Raw genomic sequence first — 18,374 nt, 5'->3', positions numbered from 1 at the left:
GTTATCAGAACCTCTCACTTAGCATTTCAACTATGATACAGGAGAAAGGTTACTGCAGAGTCTGTTGCTTCAGAAACTAGATGCTGCCAAACTGCTGCTTCTTATTCTTGGGGTGCCCTAAGCACATTTACCCTATCCGTGGCTGGAAAATAAGCCAGCGCTGAAAATTCACAGGAAAATTCAGTTTTCTGTAAGAAATAGTCTAGATGGCTAGACTAATTAACAAATGAAGCAGTCTTGTCCCTAAAAATCCTTTAAAATAAAACTTTTCAGATATTGGGGAATGACCTGAAGAACCCATCTTCCATTATCTGATGTTGCAATTCTACTTTTGTCTTATTTCCTAGAGCTCAATGTTACTCTTAACATTGAGATATTGAGAGTCATCTCCCATCTTCCCCGGTGTTGCATGGCTGCTGCTTTCTTAGAATCTAGGGCGAGAATGCACAACAGTCTGTATGTACTTCTCTAGCTCTATATCAGGTTCTGAAAGGGATGCTGTGTTATGCTTACTCTCTCACTTGTATCTGACTCTTTGCAACTCTATGGACTGTAACCCACCAGGCTCCTCTGTCCATGAGGATTCTCCAGGCAAGAATATTGGAATGGGTTGCCATGCCCTCCTCCAGGGGATCTTCCTGACCCAAGGATTGAACCCAGGTGTCCCACATTGCAGGTGGATTATTTACTGTCTGAGCCATGAAGGCAGCCCAAGAATAGTGGAGTGGGTAGCCTAGTCCTTCTCCAGGGGATCTTGTGGACCCAGGAACCAAACTGAGGTCTCCTGCATTGCAGGCAGATTCTTTACCAGCTGAGATACCAGGGAAGCCTTCTGAAAGGGATAGAGCCCCCCAAACACTGTCCTCAGTGTCAGAGCAGGGTACGACATCGAAAGGCAGAGGGCTTTTCTTAAAATGGGGAGCAGGAGAGTCAAACATGTTTTCTATTTTAACGAGAATTTTTCCTTGTCCACAGACCTACTCTCCCTGAGCCTTGGTGGTATGTTTATAGAGTGTCCATTTGCACTGCTGGCTTAATTAGGGTGATTTTATGATTCTCAGTGGTCAATGTAGCACAACTCTCCCTTCTTGCTCTCCTCCTTTGAGGGAAAGACCAGCCACCACTCTATTTTTTTTTTTACAGTGTCATTCCCCACCCCCTTTTCATTTCCCCTCTTTGAAGTAGTAAATATTTCTTTATAACTTAAAAAACTTCCAGACCCATAGGTTACGGCCTGCAATACGAGGTCCTTTGTTCCTGGCTAGATGAGGGCTAGACATGAAACACACCGTAAGTTAACCAGGAGCCTAACGCAAAGCCCTCAACTCCAGCTCCCAGACGACATCAAAGTCCCCCAGGAACGCCCACAACCTCTTCCTTTTCATACACCACAAAAGAGCCCCAAGTACTGGAAGAAAGCTCTGGGTTGTTTCCTGAGCCAGGAACAAACAGAGCCCAAACAAGTACCTGGTGGCTGTATCCGAATAGGTCTCAGACTTGAAGAGTGGGGTGGCTTCAACGAGGAACAGGAGGGCTCAGTTTTCCCACTTTCTGTTGGGTCCCCAAACAGACACCACCCGCCTGTAACTAATTAGTAGGCCTTATGCTGTGGATTTCTCTGTCTTGAGGGCCTGGGCCCGAAACCTCTGACTCATTTTGCATTGCCTTACTCTAAGGGTCTTTGAATCCCAGATCACTTTGAACCTTAAAGCCCGTTCCTGTGGCAGAGGCAGTGTCTCTGGGCCTTGATTTGTGATTTGTGGGAAGTGGTTATGCCAGGATTTCCCGGCCGTGGCTTTAGTAGGAAAACCACAAGTGAGACACTGGCAGAGGAGAGTCTGATCATGGTGCAGGGTGCCGAGTCTTGGGCATTTCCTCTCTCAGTGACACAAGAGAGGTAGCCACACTTCATTCTCATCTGAATACCGAATATGCCCCCCACAGGAGCAACTCAAATGCAAAGAAGTAGAACTCTATGTCATATAACTATTAGAACCTCAAACCAGAGACCAGTTCAAGTCTGCACAATGAATGCTAACCACGGTAAAGGAATCTAGTAAGTGCACCATTCCAAGGGGAGGGATGGCCAGGCAGAACCCTGGGTTTAACTCTTAGCCCATCTTTATTGTTGTTGTTTAGTCGCTCAGTCATATTCGACTCTTTTGGGACCCCATGGACTATATGTAGCCTGCCAGGCTCCTCTGTCCATGAGATTTCCCAGGCAAGGACACTGGAGTGGATTGCCATTTCTTTCTTAGGGGGATCTTCCTGACCCAGGGATCGAACCCATGTCTCCTGCATTGGCAGGTAGGTTCTTTACCACTGTGCCACCTGGAATAGTCCCAGCCCTATTTTACTAGCTGGGTAAACTAACTTTGACAATCCATTTCTCCTCTCTGAGCCTAGGGTTCTTCTCCACACCTGAGGAGCAGAAATACTACCCATCTCACTCGGCTACTATGAGGATGAAATGAAATCATGTGAAAGCACAAAGATAATGCCTACGATCTAGTAAAGACTCAATGCTCAAGAATTTTTATTTCCAAAAAGGAATATTTTTTAAGAATTCTGTTTACACTTCAGGAAGAACAGGGTAAAGAAGAAACATTTAAATTAAACATACAACTATGTAGTTTGGTATATAGAGAACTATGCTTTTCTGAAATTTATAGGCTAAAGAATCTCACATATGCTGTTTTAAAATGGCACTTGTAGGTGTGAATTGGTACTGCAGGTTCTGCTTCCATAGAAACTGGCAATATTTGAGGCTCTTGGTATAGAATGCATCTCTACTTTATATGTGGAATCTATGAAAAATACATTTTGAATACATAACTTTTAATAGACATTAAAAAAAATTCAGTTCAATATGTATTTATTAAAAATCTACTTTTGCTGTAGATATAAACAAAGACATTTCTAGAATTGACAGTATAATTAGAATACTAAAATGCATTCTGTATTTGAACAAACATGATATTTTTCAAAGCTGCTCTTTCTACAGCCAAGTCACATCTATTTTAATTTATATAACAGTCTAGGCTATTTTTACTTTATATGAAATAAACAATGAATTTTGTGTTCTTAAACAAAAGTAGGTAGTGTCTAGAGCAGAAAATCTGGCAGCACGAAACTCTGCTTATTCTAACCTCACACCACCATTGTCACTACATTAAGTAAGACACTCCTCTAATCACCACACCAAATGCACAATGCGAACAGCTGTCCCCTTCTAGACAAAATACACTAGAGGCAGCTAATTGGGGACTATGCAAATATGAAATGAGTACCAGGCACGCCCCCAAGAGAAAAGTCCAAGATGCTAAGAGGTCAAGGAAATTGTTAGCTTTATTTGTAATATTTTATTGCTCGTTTTAACAAGAAAATTGCATTTATGTATTACAGGGCCATATAAAATTAATTTGAACGTGGCTTTTATGACAAACTATAGTTAGATATCAAAAGAAGGCAAGATCTTTTAGAAAAGCAATTGATTCTCAGAGAGAACTGAGGAATGGCCTAAAAATAGAATGATAGCCAGTAAAATTAGCTCAGTGAATCTCTAGCAAAATACTTTGAAACAGAGAGAGTATGAATTAGATAGATAATAGGCAGATAGATAGATAGAAACCAACTGACAGAAAGAAATGGAAAACCAGCCCATGCCCTCAGTTGCTTGCCATCCAAAGTCTGCACATTAACTGCCGGATCTGACTTCTGGCCACTGCTACAGGGTAAGACTGAAAGAATGCTTCCCTGGTGTAGAACTTTTTGGGCTTAAGAAATCCCTCTTCAGTCTGCGTGCTGGGTACAAACACCCTTAATTGACTCCTAAACCAAGCATCTTGACGTTCAGGTCATCCTTTGCGGTGGTCCCTGGACAGCAAACCCTGAAACTATACCACAAACTTGAAAATAATCTTCTCTGAGGTTTTAAAATGTTTTTGGTTAGTTACTGAGATGTTATTTTTTTCTGTGTGCCTTTCCATTTTCATTCATCTATGGCCCTTCCTGATTTCAGAGAGAAAGGGAAGGCCCTTGAACAGGAGAAAGTGGGCGCATACAGTTCCCCAACCATGCCTTACTGGAGCCCCCATTAAGCTCATTGGGTTTTTGTTCCTATTTGAGACATTATTTTATTTTATTTTTTACTTTAATATCCCTAGGATTCAAAGTTTATATTATAGAAGTGGAAGGTAGGATTCTGAGAGCTTAAGTGTCTTTCTCCAACGTGAATGTTAGACAGTTAGGAATTTAGGTTTTCTGTATTATTTTGACTGCCCAAGGGTTCCTAATTTTGGTGAGCAGAAAATCACAAAGTTCTTAGAAAACTTGTTGACATGTGTGCCCTCTCTCTCCACAAAAAGTGAAGTCAAATAAATACTTAGGTATAAAAACATGATACTATTTTAGGGAGCTAAGAGAGCCCTTTGAAAGCCATTCACAGTTCAAGTAGGGTCAATAGAAATTAGATTAAGAATGCTTACACTGTTGGTTGAACCATATGCCTTTTTTTTTGTAGGTGAAAAATTATCAAATACTGGCAATTTTACTCTGATAATATTACTGTCTGTAGACTTCAGAAATTTGAGAATGGAGAGACTAACTCTGAAACTTTCAAGGTATCTAGCCTGAAGTCCAAATCTAACAGACGAAGGGAAGGTGAGAGGTAACCAGGTCTTGTCTCTGAACTTGAGATCTCTTGGTGGCCTCTCCACTTGAGGATGTGGGTCAAAATGTGGGGGGAGTTTTCAACAGAGTTTGACTTCCTTCTGGTGCCGAAACCCCTGTCTCTCTGGATATTGATCAAAGTTCAGTTGATTTCTAGCATTATCCCGTCATCATACAAGTAAGGTTATAAACATCATGAGCTTATGTAGTTCTTTTTTCAGAAGAGTGAGGTCAACTTGTAAATTTTATGAAATGAAGAAGAAATCTCTATTATGACCCCAATTATCCAGGAGGAGGCATATGACAGTGTATGGTTTGACAGGTCAGTGGAAGGGCTCAGACCAAAATCAACTTATTGCTTAGTTCCTTCTAATAGCATCTCTTCAGCTGTGATTTTAGATACCAGGACTAAGTCTGCAGAAACTTTGTGTTAAAAGAACTTGTGAGACTCGAGGGGGATCATAAAGGCAAAACTCAAATCTGTAGTGGATGCTGTGGTGTGCCACAAAAATCCCCTTCTTCATGACTGAGCATTCAGCTCGTATCAAGTCTCTGCCTTCAGAGAAAGAAAGCCTCCGCAAGGTCATACCACTTCCCTGGAGTAGGGGGAGAGGAGAACCCCATGTCTAATGACCTTTTGATAGGATTGTGTGGTATACAAAGTGGGATAACTCTGAAGGGCCATCCTAGTTCCCTGTGGGATGCTGAGACCTTTGTGTAAATGTTTCACAGTCCTACTCTCTCTGCCAACTCCTGGATCTTTCATTCTCCGCTAGGTATTGATCCCAAAGAAAGTTCTTGGTAAACTTTCTGCGTGCAAATCTTTATCTCATAGTCTGAATCCTGGGGAAACTCCACTTAAGACAAAGTCTGAGAATGTGAAAACATATTAAGAAATATTGATAATGAAGGGTCTCTTGGGAACTAGACTGCGTAAGTGAGGGGATGAGGGATTCACTGTGGAGCCAGGAAATCTTTCCTTCTGATTGAAAGAAAATTGCTATTCCAAGTATTTATGAAATTTAGAGTCTGCTAAGTTGTCATATCTAGGGCCTGCAAAAGTTTCCATGTAAAATCAATCAAATTGCATTAGTAGCAATCAGATAGGAAAATGGAAAATGAGTCCTTTATCTCTGGAGCTAAACTGCTTAACTAAGGAGAGATGAAATTCTTCTTTCAATGCATTAGGCTAATTTTTGATGGAAGTGAAAATTATATATGCATAGTCATATTTGTTTTCTTAGGATTCCCAGGGACTGTAGGAATTTACCTAGGTTAATCTTCCAAGGAGAAAACTTTATTTTGGAAAGCAAGAACTTTTCAGAAGTTAAATCATGTGCGTAGAAATAATCCCAATATATATTAAAAAATTTTCTTCCCTCTTAAAAACAGGATCCTGTACTTTAGTGAATTTTCATAATTGGAGGCAACATTTTGAACATCAGTTATTTTACTGATGAGATAAAAAGCCTGTAGAGCTCCTTAAACCTTAATGTGCATACAAATCACCTGAGAATCATGTTAAAGTAAAGATTCTGATTTTATACAGCTGAGCTTTATATTTCTACCTAGTTCGTAGGTGATACTGAGGCTTTTGGAAGCTAATCAGGTTTTAACTAGCAAAACTCAAAAAGAACCAATAGATATGATTATCTTTGTCCTTATCATTTAGTAGCCTGACTACAATGACCTTATTGATCATACTTATTTGTTATATTATCCTTTCTAAAATTCACCATCAAGCTTGAAATATAACAGAGCTGAAAGGAATTACCTAGCCCAAACACCTCATTTTAATTCCAAGAAAAATGATACCAAAGGATATATGATTATATAAGGTCATGACTGATAAATGGTAAAAACAGCACTTACAATATTCCTCTGAGCATACATTTTTGTCAGTTTCTAAATCCCTGACTAATTTGTTGCACCTTTCCCATAAAAGATTGAAATTCAGATAAGTAATATTTTTAGAATTCTATATTAAGTTAATAGATTCTGACAAAAGACCTTGCCAACTTTTCTACAAATAATGTCAAAGAAGTTGTGGCTAGCCTAGGTAACTTCTACACATGAATTTTCTTTTTTTTGCTAAATTATGATATCTGGACAGTTTTCTGAATGGTTATAGTTTTCTGGATGAATCTTTGAATAGAGGCTTACCTTCCAATTTATGAAATTAAAAAAAAGAATTGTCAGATCTAGCAAAATAAAATCAGCACACCATATAAATTTAGATGTCAGAGAAAAAAATTTAGTATAAGTATGCCTTGAATATAATCTTGGGCTGTAATAGATACAGAAAACCTGTAATAGATACAAAAAAGATAATGAAAAGGAAACTAAGTATATCATTCTCAAAAGTCATCAAGCCACAAAGGAAGCAGGAGAAGAACTAGTAAGAAGAGAAACTACAAAACAACAAAAAAAAAAACAATTAACAAAATGTCAGAAAGTATATAATTATCAATTACTTTAAAAGTAAATAAGTTCAATTCTAAAGCAGTTATAAGAGAAGTTCATAGAAATAAATGGCTGCCTCAAGATGTAAGAAAAATTTCAGATTAACAACCTAACTTTACACCTAAAGGAACTAGAAAAAGAAGAAAGAACAAAGCCCAAAGACAGTAGAAGGAAGGGACTAAAGTCAAATCAATAAAACCAAGACATGATTTTTTTAAAAGATCAGCAAGACTGATAAACCTTTAGTCAGACTTACCAAGAAGAAAAACAGAGAGGGTTCAAATAAAATCATAAATAAAACAGGAAACGTTACAACAGGTACCACAGAAATATAAAGGATCAGAAGAGATTACTACGAACAATTATACACTAGCAAATTAAACAACCCAGAAGAAATGGATAAATTACTAGAAACATACAACTTTCCAAAGACAAGTAATGAAGAAATAGAAAATCTGAACAGACCAATAACTAGTATGGAGATTGAATCATTAATTTAAAAACTCTCTACAAAAATGTCCAGGATGAGACAACTATACTGATGAATTCTACCAAACTTTCCAAGAATTAAAGCCAATTCTTCTTGAACTCTTCAGAACACAGAAGAGGAGGGAATACTTTCAAACTCATTTCATGAGTCCAGCATTAGCCTGGTACCAAAACCAGACAAGGATACCACAGGAAAAGAAAATTACAGGTTAATATCCCTGATGAATATAAATGGAAAAATCCTTAACAAAATATTAGCAAACCAAATTCAACATTACATTAAGAGGATTATGCACCATGACAGAGTGGAATTTACTCCAGAGATGAAAGGATAGTTTAGCATTTGCAAATCAACCAACATGATACACCATATTAAGAAAATGAAGAATAAAAACAATATGATCATCTTAACAGATGCAGAAAAAACATTTGACAAAATTCAACATATATTTATGATAAAAACTCTCAACAAAGTGGATATCCAGGGAATAACCCTCAACATAATAAAGACCATATATGGCAAATCCACAGCTAACATCCTATCAGTGGTGAAAAGTTGAAAACTTTTCCTCCAAGATCAGGAAAAAGACAAGGATGCCCAATTTTGCCACTTCTATTGGAAATGGCAACCCACTCCAGTACTCTTGCCTGGAAAATCCCATGGATGGAGGAGCCTGGTAGGCTGAAGTCCATGGGGTCGCTAAGAGTCGAACACGACTGAGCGACTTCACTTTCACTTTTCACATTCATGCATTGGAGAAGGAAATGGCAGCCCACTGCAGTGTTCTTGCCTGGAGAATCCTAGGGATGGGGGGCCTGGTGGGCTTCCGTCTATGGGGTCGCACAGAGTCTGACACGACTGAAGCGACTTAGCAGCAGCAGCAGCAACATTCAACATAGTACTGGTTATTCTAGCCAGAACATTGGAGAAGGCAATGGCAACCCACCCCAGTACTCCTGCCTGGGAAGTCTCATGGACAGAGGAGCCTGGTAGGCTGCAGTCCATGAGGTTGCTAGGAGTCAGGCACGACTGAGAGACTTCACTTTCGCTTTTCACTTTCATGCATTGGAGAAGGAAATGGCAGCCCACTCCAGTGTTCTTGCCTGGAGAATCCCAGGGACAGGAGCCTGGTGGGCTGCCATCTATGGGGTCACACAGAGTCGGACACGACTTAGGTGACTTAGCAGCAGCAGCCAGAACATTAGGCAAGAAAAATAAATAACAGGTATCTTAATTGGAAAGGGAGAAGTAAAACTGTCACTATTTGCAGATGATATGATATTATATATATAGAACCTAAAGACACCACCAAAAAATTATTAGAACTAATGTGAATTCAGTGAAGTTGCAGGATACAAAATCAATACATAGAATTGGCTGCATTCCTAAACACTAATAAACTATCAGAAAGAAAAATTAAGAAAACTGTTCCATTTCCAACTGTATAAAAAGAATAAAATACCTAGAAATAAATTTAATCAAGGTGGTGAAAGACCTGTACTCTGAAAAATGCTAGAATGACTACTATCAAAAAGGTAAGAAGCAACTAGTATTGACAAAGACGTGGAGAAAGGGTGACTCTGTGCACTGTTGATGGGAATGTATATTGGTGCAGCGACTAAGGAAAGTAGTACGGAGTTTCCTCAAAAGATTTTGAAAAATAGAACCACCATGTGATCCAGCAGTTCCACTTCTGGGTTTTTAGCCAAAAAAAATGAAAAGACTAACTCAAAAATATATAAGCACCCTCATGTTCACTGTAATGTTACTTACAATAGCCAATATATGGAAACAACCTAAGTGTCTAACGATAGATGGATATATAAAGAAAATGTGGTGTGTGTGTGTTTGTGTGTGTAGACATATATTCAGTCATAAAGAAGAAGGAGATCTTACCATTTGTGACAACACGGACGGAACTCAAGGGCTTTATGCTAAGTAAAATAACAGAGAAAGACAAATACTCTATGATCTCACTTAGATATGGGATTTCTTAAAAAAGGGGGAAAAAAACAAGCTCATAGATACAGAGAACAGATTAGTGTTTGCCAGAGGTGGGATTAGGGAGTGGACAAAGTAGATGAAGAGAGTCAAAATGTACAAACTTTCAGCTATAAAACACAGTCAAGGGGATGTACTGTGCTGCATGGCAGTTAATAATGTACTGCATATTTGAAAGCTGCGAAAAAAGTCAATCTTAAAAGCTCTCATCACAAGAAAAAAACTGTAAGTATGGTGATGGAGGTTAACTAGACTCACTCTGGTGATCATTTCCCAATATATACAAATATTGAATCATTATGTTTTACACCTAAAACTAAAATAATCTTGTATGTCAGTTATGCTTCAGTTAAACGATAAATAAATAACTTGAAAATAAAGAATAAAAGAAAGAAGAGCAAAGAACACAGATTTTTAAAATAAGAAAAGAGGAAAGGAAAAAGGATTTTGTAGATATTTCTGTATATATATATATTAAAAAAAAATAGAGAAAAATGGTAAGAGTTTTTGACCAGCTAGGAGAATCTCTAATACATCTCTAGTACAGACTGGTCCTTAATTTCTGTATGAATAAAGGCTCACTATTTAACTACTTCCTAATAAACTGTTCGGCCAAGTGGAAGAGGAGTAAAACTCTAATACTGACATAACTGGCACAATTAAAGTTGTTATGCTCTGAAAAATCAGGGCTAGAAACAAAACGCTACTAAAATCTCACAACTTCAAAAAGAAATTATGAGGTATAAAAAATACTTAGGACTCATTGACAATAAAAGAACTATATATCAGTATTTATGGACTACAGTTAAAATAACATCTAGAGGGAAAATTTATGAAACAGTGAAAACAAATTATCCAAGTGTCCAACACAAGAAGCTAAAAAAGAACATCAGTGTAAATCCAGAGAAACAGGAAGCGAGGAAATAATAAAGAGAAGGACAGAAATCAGTGAACTGGAGAATAGCAACTAGAATATAAACAGAAATGAATAAAACTAAAATTTGTTCTTTGAAGAAGTACCAGGCATGTGTAATTAAGAAAACAAGAGAAAGGGAAGGTTCAAAAAATTCCAATATAAAGGGAGTGATAACTATACCTAAACCAGAGATGAGCCATAACATAACAGAGATGAGCCAAATGAGCTGAACCTGGCTCAATTGGTTTTACGGTGGGTTCTGACAAATTTTGAAGGAACAGATAATTTTTATTTTATGCAAGAGGTTTCAAAAAATAGAAAAGAGGAAAAATTGCCCAAACAATTTTATAAGATTTGTATATTCTGAATATTCAAAAAAGAAATATATAAACTAATTTCACATATAAATGTAAAAGTAGGAATCCAAGATTAAAAATCAATAAAACCCAAGAGTATACTTAAATATTATATATAAAAAACAAGCAGGTTCACTCACAAAGGCAAACATGATTTGATATTTTAAAAAAGAAATCCATCAATGTGATTCAACATAATGATGGCTCAAAGAAGAGAAATCACAAGATCATACCAAACGGTGAAAATCAAGTGTTTGATTAAATTCAGTTCACATGTACCAGTATGCTTTTCAAGAAGTGGAAGAAACTATCCAAAGCTTATTCTTAAATTGGAAAATAAGTGAATAATGTGAAATAAGTGAATAATATGAAATAAGTGAATAATGAATAGTTAATTCAATTTTGAAAAAAGATATACAAAAAAGTGGAAAGGGGGGAGGATATGCTCCACCAGAAATGCTTTACATAGTAAAAGTTATAGTAATAGAAACAGTGTATTGCATTGCTGGTGTAAGGAGTAGAAAAGTAGATCAATGGAATAGAACAAAATGTTTAAAAACTGGCTCTTGAATATTCCAGAAACTAGTATATGGTTAATGTAGTGCCACAAATTATCAGGGTAAGGATTAAAGTTTTAATGGATAGAGTTAGAAAAACTGGCTTATTGTATTTAGAAAACAAAGTGGGACTCTATTGTATTATACATATGAAAATGAATTTTAACTATAAAAAATAGATAAGTAAAATAATTTTCAGGTTGTTTTTCTCTTTAGATGTTAATTCAGTTTATGAGAAAATGATTTAAATTTTAAATCTTTTTTTCATGTTTTATATTTCATTTATTTTATATCTCATAAAGTATAAACTAAAAGTCAAATTGCACTACTGCTATTTCTAGAGAAAATAAAATAACAGTGATAATACGGGAACTTTTTTTTCTACTTGGCTGATTTTGCTCTTTGATATTTCCTTTTTATTTTTACTTTGGTTTTTATTTGCTCTCTTTCCAACTACTTCAGGTGAAAATTGATTATTGATTTTATAATGCTTGAAAAAAATAGAAGTCTTAGTCACTCAGTTGTGTCTGACTCTTTGTGACTCTATGGACCTTAGCCTGCCAGGCTCCTCTGTCCATGGAATTCTCCAGGCAAAAATAGTAGATTGGGTAGCCATTCTCTTCTCCAGGGGATCTTCCTGACCCAGGGATCGAACCTGAGTCTTCTGCATTCCAGGCAGATTCTTTACCATCTGAACCACCAGGGTAGCCCATTGTAATGCTTTCCCCCACTCTAACTACCTCCCCACCCCTGATTCCTGCCAAACACAGACATTTAAAGCTATAAATTTCCCTGTAACATTGCTTTAATTGCATCCCATAAAATTTGACATATTATTTTATTTTCATTCAACTCAAAATATTTTCTAATTTCCCTATAAAGTCTTCTTTGAACTATGGATAATTTGCAAGTGTATAGGAAATGTGATAGAAATGTTTACTGAGGAAACACATAGGAGGAAGAGATTAATTACACATACTAAGTAGGGTTTGGGAGAGAAATTCAGAAAAGTCTAGGCCTTATAATAGAAGTAATCCTTGAGCTAAATCTTAGAAGATTAGTATGTGTTTTTTGGAAAGTCAAAGTGGAGAAAGCACTTACCAAGAAGGAAAAACATGAACTCCTTACCTGAAAGGCTATGGAAATATAAAAACTTTGGTGTTTTCCAGCACTGAAAGCAATCTGTTATGACTAAAATTTCTAAATCCTAGAATGTGTATATGTGTGTGTTGGGGGGGGGAGGTATAGAGGGGTGTGGAAGATTAGATGAATGGGGAAATTCCATTTGAGATAAAGCTATCTCTGTCTCCCTATGTCCAATCAATCACCAGGTCCTTTCGAGTCTATTTTACACTTAACTGTATTTGTAGCATAGCATTTTGTCTTCTATGGTAGTTGCATAAATATGACCGCTGAGGAGCATGTACCTTAAGGGTGAAGATTCATTCATCATCGAATCCCTCTACATTACAATATTTTGTTCATTTTAGGCAGTGGACTGGAAACTAGAAATACAGCAGAGGTCAGACTCTATACCCCACAGGCCAAAACTGACCCACTGCCTGTTTTTTATGGTCTGTGAGCTACGAATGACTTTTGCAGTTTGAAATGGTTGAAAAAAAAAAATCAAGGAAAAATAATGTGAATAATGTGAAAATTATATGAAATTTAAATTTTTGTGTTCATAAGTATAATTTTATTACTGCACAACCATGCTTATTCATTTCTGTATTGTCTACGCTACTTTCACTCTGAAACAGCTGTGTTAAGTAACTGTGTGTTAAGTCACTTCAGTCGTGTCTGACTCTGTGCGACCCTATGGACTGTAGCCCGCCAGGCTCCTCTCTCCATGGGCTTCTCCAGGCAAGAATACTGGAGCTGACTGCCAAGCCCTCCTCCAGGGGATCTTCCCAACCCAGAAATCAAACCTGTATCTCTTACGTCTTCTTCATTGGCAGGTCAGTTCTTTACCACTAGCACCACCTGGGAAGCTATAACTGTGACAGAGACCAAATGGCCCACAAATCCTAAAATATTTGTTACCTGGCTCTTCATAGAAAATATTTCCCAACTTCTGGTATAGAGGAAAAAACATGGACTTTGGAATAAGCTGGATTTGAATTTGAATTCTATCTGTACCTCTGCTGTGTTATCTAAAATGCTTAGCATCTCTGAGTTTTCCGATAATCATTTTTAGAATTAGAAAACTCATATCTCTGATAAAAATTTGTATAAGAATTGATAATAAGATATCTGGAATAGATTAAATCACAATAAATGTGTCACTTTTTATGCTCTTAACGCCTAGTTTTACAGATTCACATCTTTGAAATCCAATCAATTAAATATACACTGCATTTCTGTTGAAGATTCACATGCAGAGTTTGGCTAGTTGAACTCAAAGAAAAGGAGGAAATTATGATAACAGGCTTTAGGTTTTATGTAGCGAGGGTTTCCAGGCAGTGGTCTGTAATTTATAACTAATGTGGAGAACCCTAGTATTTAAGATACTATGACCAACACCTGGTGGCTTCTGTTAGGAATGCTAACCAGTCTAGCCTGAGTGAGGCTTTTAATTTTTAATTTTAATTTTAACTTTTAATTTTAGAACAGCAATAAAAATAAACATGAACATGTGATTTTTGCCTATGATGATGGGCTCCATGTGAAGCCAAACAACAAGTAATTGACTGAATATTTGCTTTTCAGATTGCTTCGTTGGTTGTCTATATTGCTTAGTGTCAAAGGACTTTCTGAGAAGGATCATGCCTTCCGTGTCTTTCTCTATTCCCTAATGGCACCTAGAGTTTACAACATGCACTTAATAAATCCTGTGAACTAGACCTACAGAAATTGTCTTTGAAGAATTTAGAAGAAATCCAATAAAAGAAAAAAGGGAACCTTTTCTTCCAAGTCCACAAATGTTTTAACTTGTTTTCTTGCTCATGTCATATTTCCCTGTTTATTCCCAGTGATTGTTTCTGGGTTTGGCATATCACAGGTGCATAATGAATGTTGATTGAATGATGCAACATAGTGTAAAGAAATAAACATGGGATTAGATCAAGAAGCATGAGTCTGAACTTCAGATTCACCCTTTTATTCTTGGGTGATACAGGAAAAAGCACTCTGAGTATTTGATTCTGATTTCCCCCATCTATAAAATAGGAAAACAACTACTTTGCCAAACTCATAGGACTATTAAGGGGTTCAAATAAAAGAGTGTGTGAAAAAGCACATTGTGAACTATGAGTGGCTTTAAAGTGCACTTATTATTGTAAATAATAAAAATAATCTACATTCTATGCTATGTAAGAGATCTCGTAATTTTGTCTATTGACCCAAGATTTAAAGAAACAACGATAAGGAAAACTAAAAGAGACAAGTTACCTTAGTAAATATGGACTAAAATGAAAGAAATTTTGTTGGGCAAGTAGCAAGGAAAGATTTTGGAAAGGCATTTTCAAGGCTAATATTTTCCAGTACAGTTGTTTCTCACTGTAATAAATTTGTCTCTGATCCACAGAATACAAATCATATTTGTATATCAAATAAAGATTAAACTGAGATTAAAGAAATAATGAGGAATCAAAAATCATTCAGTCCTCAAAAAATCTTTGAAAAAAACTTAATCAGCTTATTTTAAAAAATCACTTCCTCATCTATTTGGTATTATGTGAATTTGTGAAAACTAAATTTTTAAAATAGCTTTTATATATTAATTTTCAATTATGTTACTTTCCTTATACAAGTATTATTACTCTTAAGTCACTTGTAATAAGAACAGAGTGCAAACCTAAAATACATATGGTAGCTAACTATTATACATTAATAAAATTCCAGTTGTAGATTTTTGCTTTCAATTACAATGAAGTAACATATAGCAAAATACGTATTCTTGGTTGCTGCTGCTGCTAAGTCGCTTCAGTCGTGTCCAACTCTGCGCGACCCCATAGACGGCAGCCCACCAGGCTCCCCCGTCCCTGGGGTTCTCCAGGCAAGAACACTGAAGTGGGTTGCCATTTCTTTCTCCAATGCATGAAAGTGAAAAGTGAAAGTGAAGTCACTCAGTCGTGCCCGACTCCTAGCGACCCCATGGACTGCAGCCCACCAGGCTCCTCCGTCCATGGGATTTTCCAGGCAGGAGTACTGGAGTGGGCTGCCATTGCCTTCTCCAATACTCTTGGTAAGAACAGTTATAAAATATGAATAAAGTAAAAAAGAAAGTTTGAAAGCATTTGAGAGCAACTAAGGCAGTCAGGACTAAAGAGACTCAAAAAGAAATCACATTGAAGGTAACCTAACATTCTGTGCTGGAGAAGGCAATGGCAGCCCACTCCAGTACTCTTGCCTGGAAAATCCCATGGATGGAGGAGCCTGGTGGGCTGCAGTCCATGGGGTTACTAGGAGTCGGACACGACTGAGCGACTTCACTTTCACTTTTCACTTTCATGCATTGGAGAAGGAAATGGCAACCCACTCCAGTGTTCTTGCCTGGAGAACCCCAGGGATGGGGGAGCCTGGTGGGCTGCCGTCTATGGGGTCGCACAGAGTCGGACACGACTGAAGCGACTTAGCAGCAGCAGCATTCTGCACCACTATTGCCACTGAGGTATTTTTCAAATTCTAAGCTATGAAGATTAAGAATATAAGAAGCAGGCAGATTAAAGGCCAAAAAACAGTCACACAATGCTGAGGAAAGAGAAATTGTGCTTCAGAAACTATCAAGATGGAAGGCTCAATCTAAACTTTTAGTTGAGATCCTTTAAGGGATGGGCCTTAGCAGAAAAGGAAATACGAAATGTATCAGGGCTGTTTAATACAAAAGCACAGGTTGAGTCAACTTAAGTACTGATTAAATTAAGGTGCTGTTTCCCAAATCTTATTATACATTTTTCTTAAAGAAAATCAGCTTGAAGGGAAAATATGATGTCAGAGCCTATGCATTTTTTCAGTGTCTGATATTCAATTAAGACACTATTCAGTATGATAGTAGATATGCCTAAATGAATGAAAATTAAGGGAAAAAAACAACATACACAGACCTCCAGTCACCAATACATTACTATTATCAAACACAGACTTTAAAATGATTGTGATTAATATATTTTGAAAATAGACAATAGGATGGAGAATTTCAAAGAAAATGAGAACCTGTAGGAAAAATCAAATAGGTGTTCTAAACACTTAAAATGACTGAAATTAATAATAGTTTAACAACCAATTATACGGAGTGAAAGTTGGGTTTAATGAAACAGAAGATATGTCAGCATAAAATAATCAGGCTACAGCATGGGGAACAAAAGGAATGGAAAATAGAACAAAGGAAAAAGGAACAAATGATATACAGCAGAAAGTAATTCAGTGTTCAAAAAATGAAAGGTCAAGCAAGGACATTGAACTATAAACTCAAGAAGCTTGATAAACTCTTAGCCAGATATATGCAAAGAAAAACAGACTTAGGTACATTACAGTAAAACTGTTGAAGACAAAATATAAGAAGATTATGTTAAAAGCACCAGAGAATAAAAGACATTGCCTTCAAGGTAATATATATCAGATGTTCAACTAACTTTCCAGAGAAAGTGTGTAGGTAAAAAGGCAATGAAATAACATCCTTAAATCAGTGAAAACTACAACTGGCCACCTAGAATTCTATACCAGGCAAAGATACCCTTTGAAAATAAATGTCAAGGATATTTTCAGCTATACAAAAACTGGAAGAATTCACTGCCAGCAGATTCACATTAAAAATAATAATAAATGAATTTCTTCAAGCTAAATAAAAATGAAAAGCATAGAAACACAGAAAAGACCAAAGAGCATTGGAGAAGGTCAATATTAGGTAACATTAAATAATTTTATCTTTAAAAAGCCAGGAAACAGAAGATAGAGACAAAGCATTCTAAGTTACTTATTGATTATGAAATTGTGAGAATACTAATTCATAGTAGACTCTAACCAGTTAAGTACACAGCCTGCAATCTCTAGGGTAACAAAGATAGAGAATAAAAGTATAGCCAACAAATTGATAGAATGGAAAATAAAATAATAAAACTGCTTATTTAATCTAAGGGCTTCCCTGGTGGCTCAAAAAGGAGGGAATTGGGCAAGGAGTATGTCAAGGCTGTATATTGTCACCCTGCTTATTTAACTTATATGCAGAGTACATCACACAAAATGCCAGACTGGATGAAGCACAAGCTGGGAGCAAGATTGCCGGGAGAAATATCAATAACCTCAGATACGCAGATAACACCACCCTTATAGCAGAAAGCAAAGAACTAAAGAGCCTCTTTTTGAAAGTGAAAGAGGAAAGTGAAAAAGCTGGCTTAAAACTCAATATTCAAAAAACAAAGATCATGGCATCCGGTCCCATCACTTCATGTCAAATAGATAGGAAAACAATGGAAACAGTGACAGACTGTATTTTCTTGGGCTCCAAAATCACTGTAGATGGTGACTGCAGCCATGAAATTAAAAGATGCTTGCTCCTTGGAAGAAAAGCAATGACAAACCTAGACAGCATATTCAAAAGCAGAGACATTACTTTGCCGACAAAGTTCCATCTAGTCAAAGCTATGGTTTTTCCAGTAGTCATGTATGGATGTGAAAGTTGGACTATAAAGAAAGCTGAGTGTTCATTGGAAGGGCTGATGTTGAAGCTGAAACTTCAATTCTTTGGCCACCTGATGAGAAGAGCTGACTCACTGGAAAAGACTCTGATGCTGGGAAAGATTGGGGACAGGAGGAGAAGGGGATGACAGAGGATGAGATGGTTGGATGGTATCACCGACTTGATGGACATGGGTTTGAGCAAGCTCAGGGAGTTGGTGATGGACAGGGAAGCCTGGCATGCTGCAGTCCATGGGGTCACAAAGAGTTGGACATGACTGAGTGACTGAACTGAATTGATTTAA

At 37.0% G+C, this 18,374-nt stretch overlaps 1 protein-coding gene across 1 annotated transcript in view; it reads right to left on the bottom strand.

Moving 5' to 3' along the window:
- PAPPA2 (pappalysin 2) overlaps nucleotides 1–18,374 on the bottom strand; it is a 294,762-nt gene that overhangs the window by 111,997 nt on the left and 164,391 nt on the right. The gene's annotated exons all lie outside the window — the stretch shown is intronic.

Source organism: Muntiacus reevesi, chromosome 5 (genome assembly GCF_963930625.1).
Source record: "Muntiacus reevesi chromosome 5, mMunRee1.1, whole genome shotgun sequence".
Classification (NCBI taxonomy): domain Eukaryota; kingdom Metazoa; phylum Chordata; class Mammalia; order Artiodactyla; family Cervidae; genus Muntiacus; species Muntiacus reevesi.
Note: the sequence above shows the minus strand (reverse complement) of the source record. Positions and strands in the feature narration are given on the sequence as shown.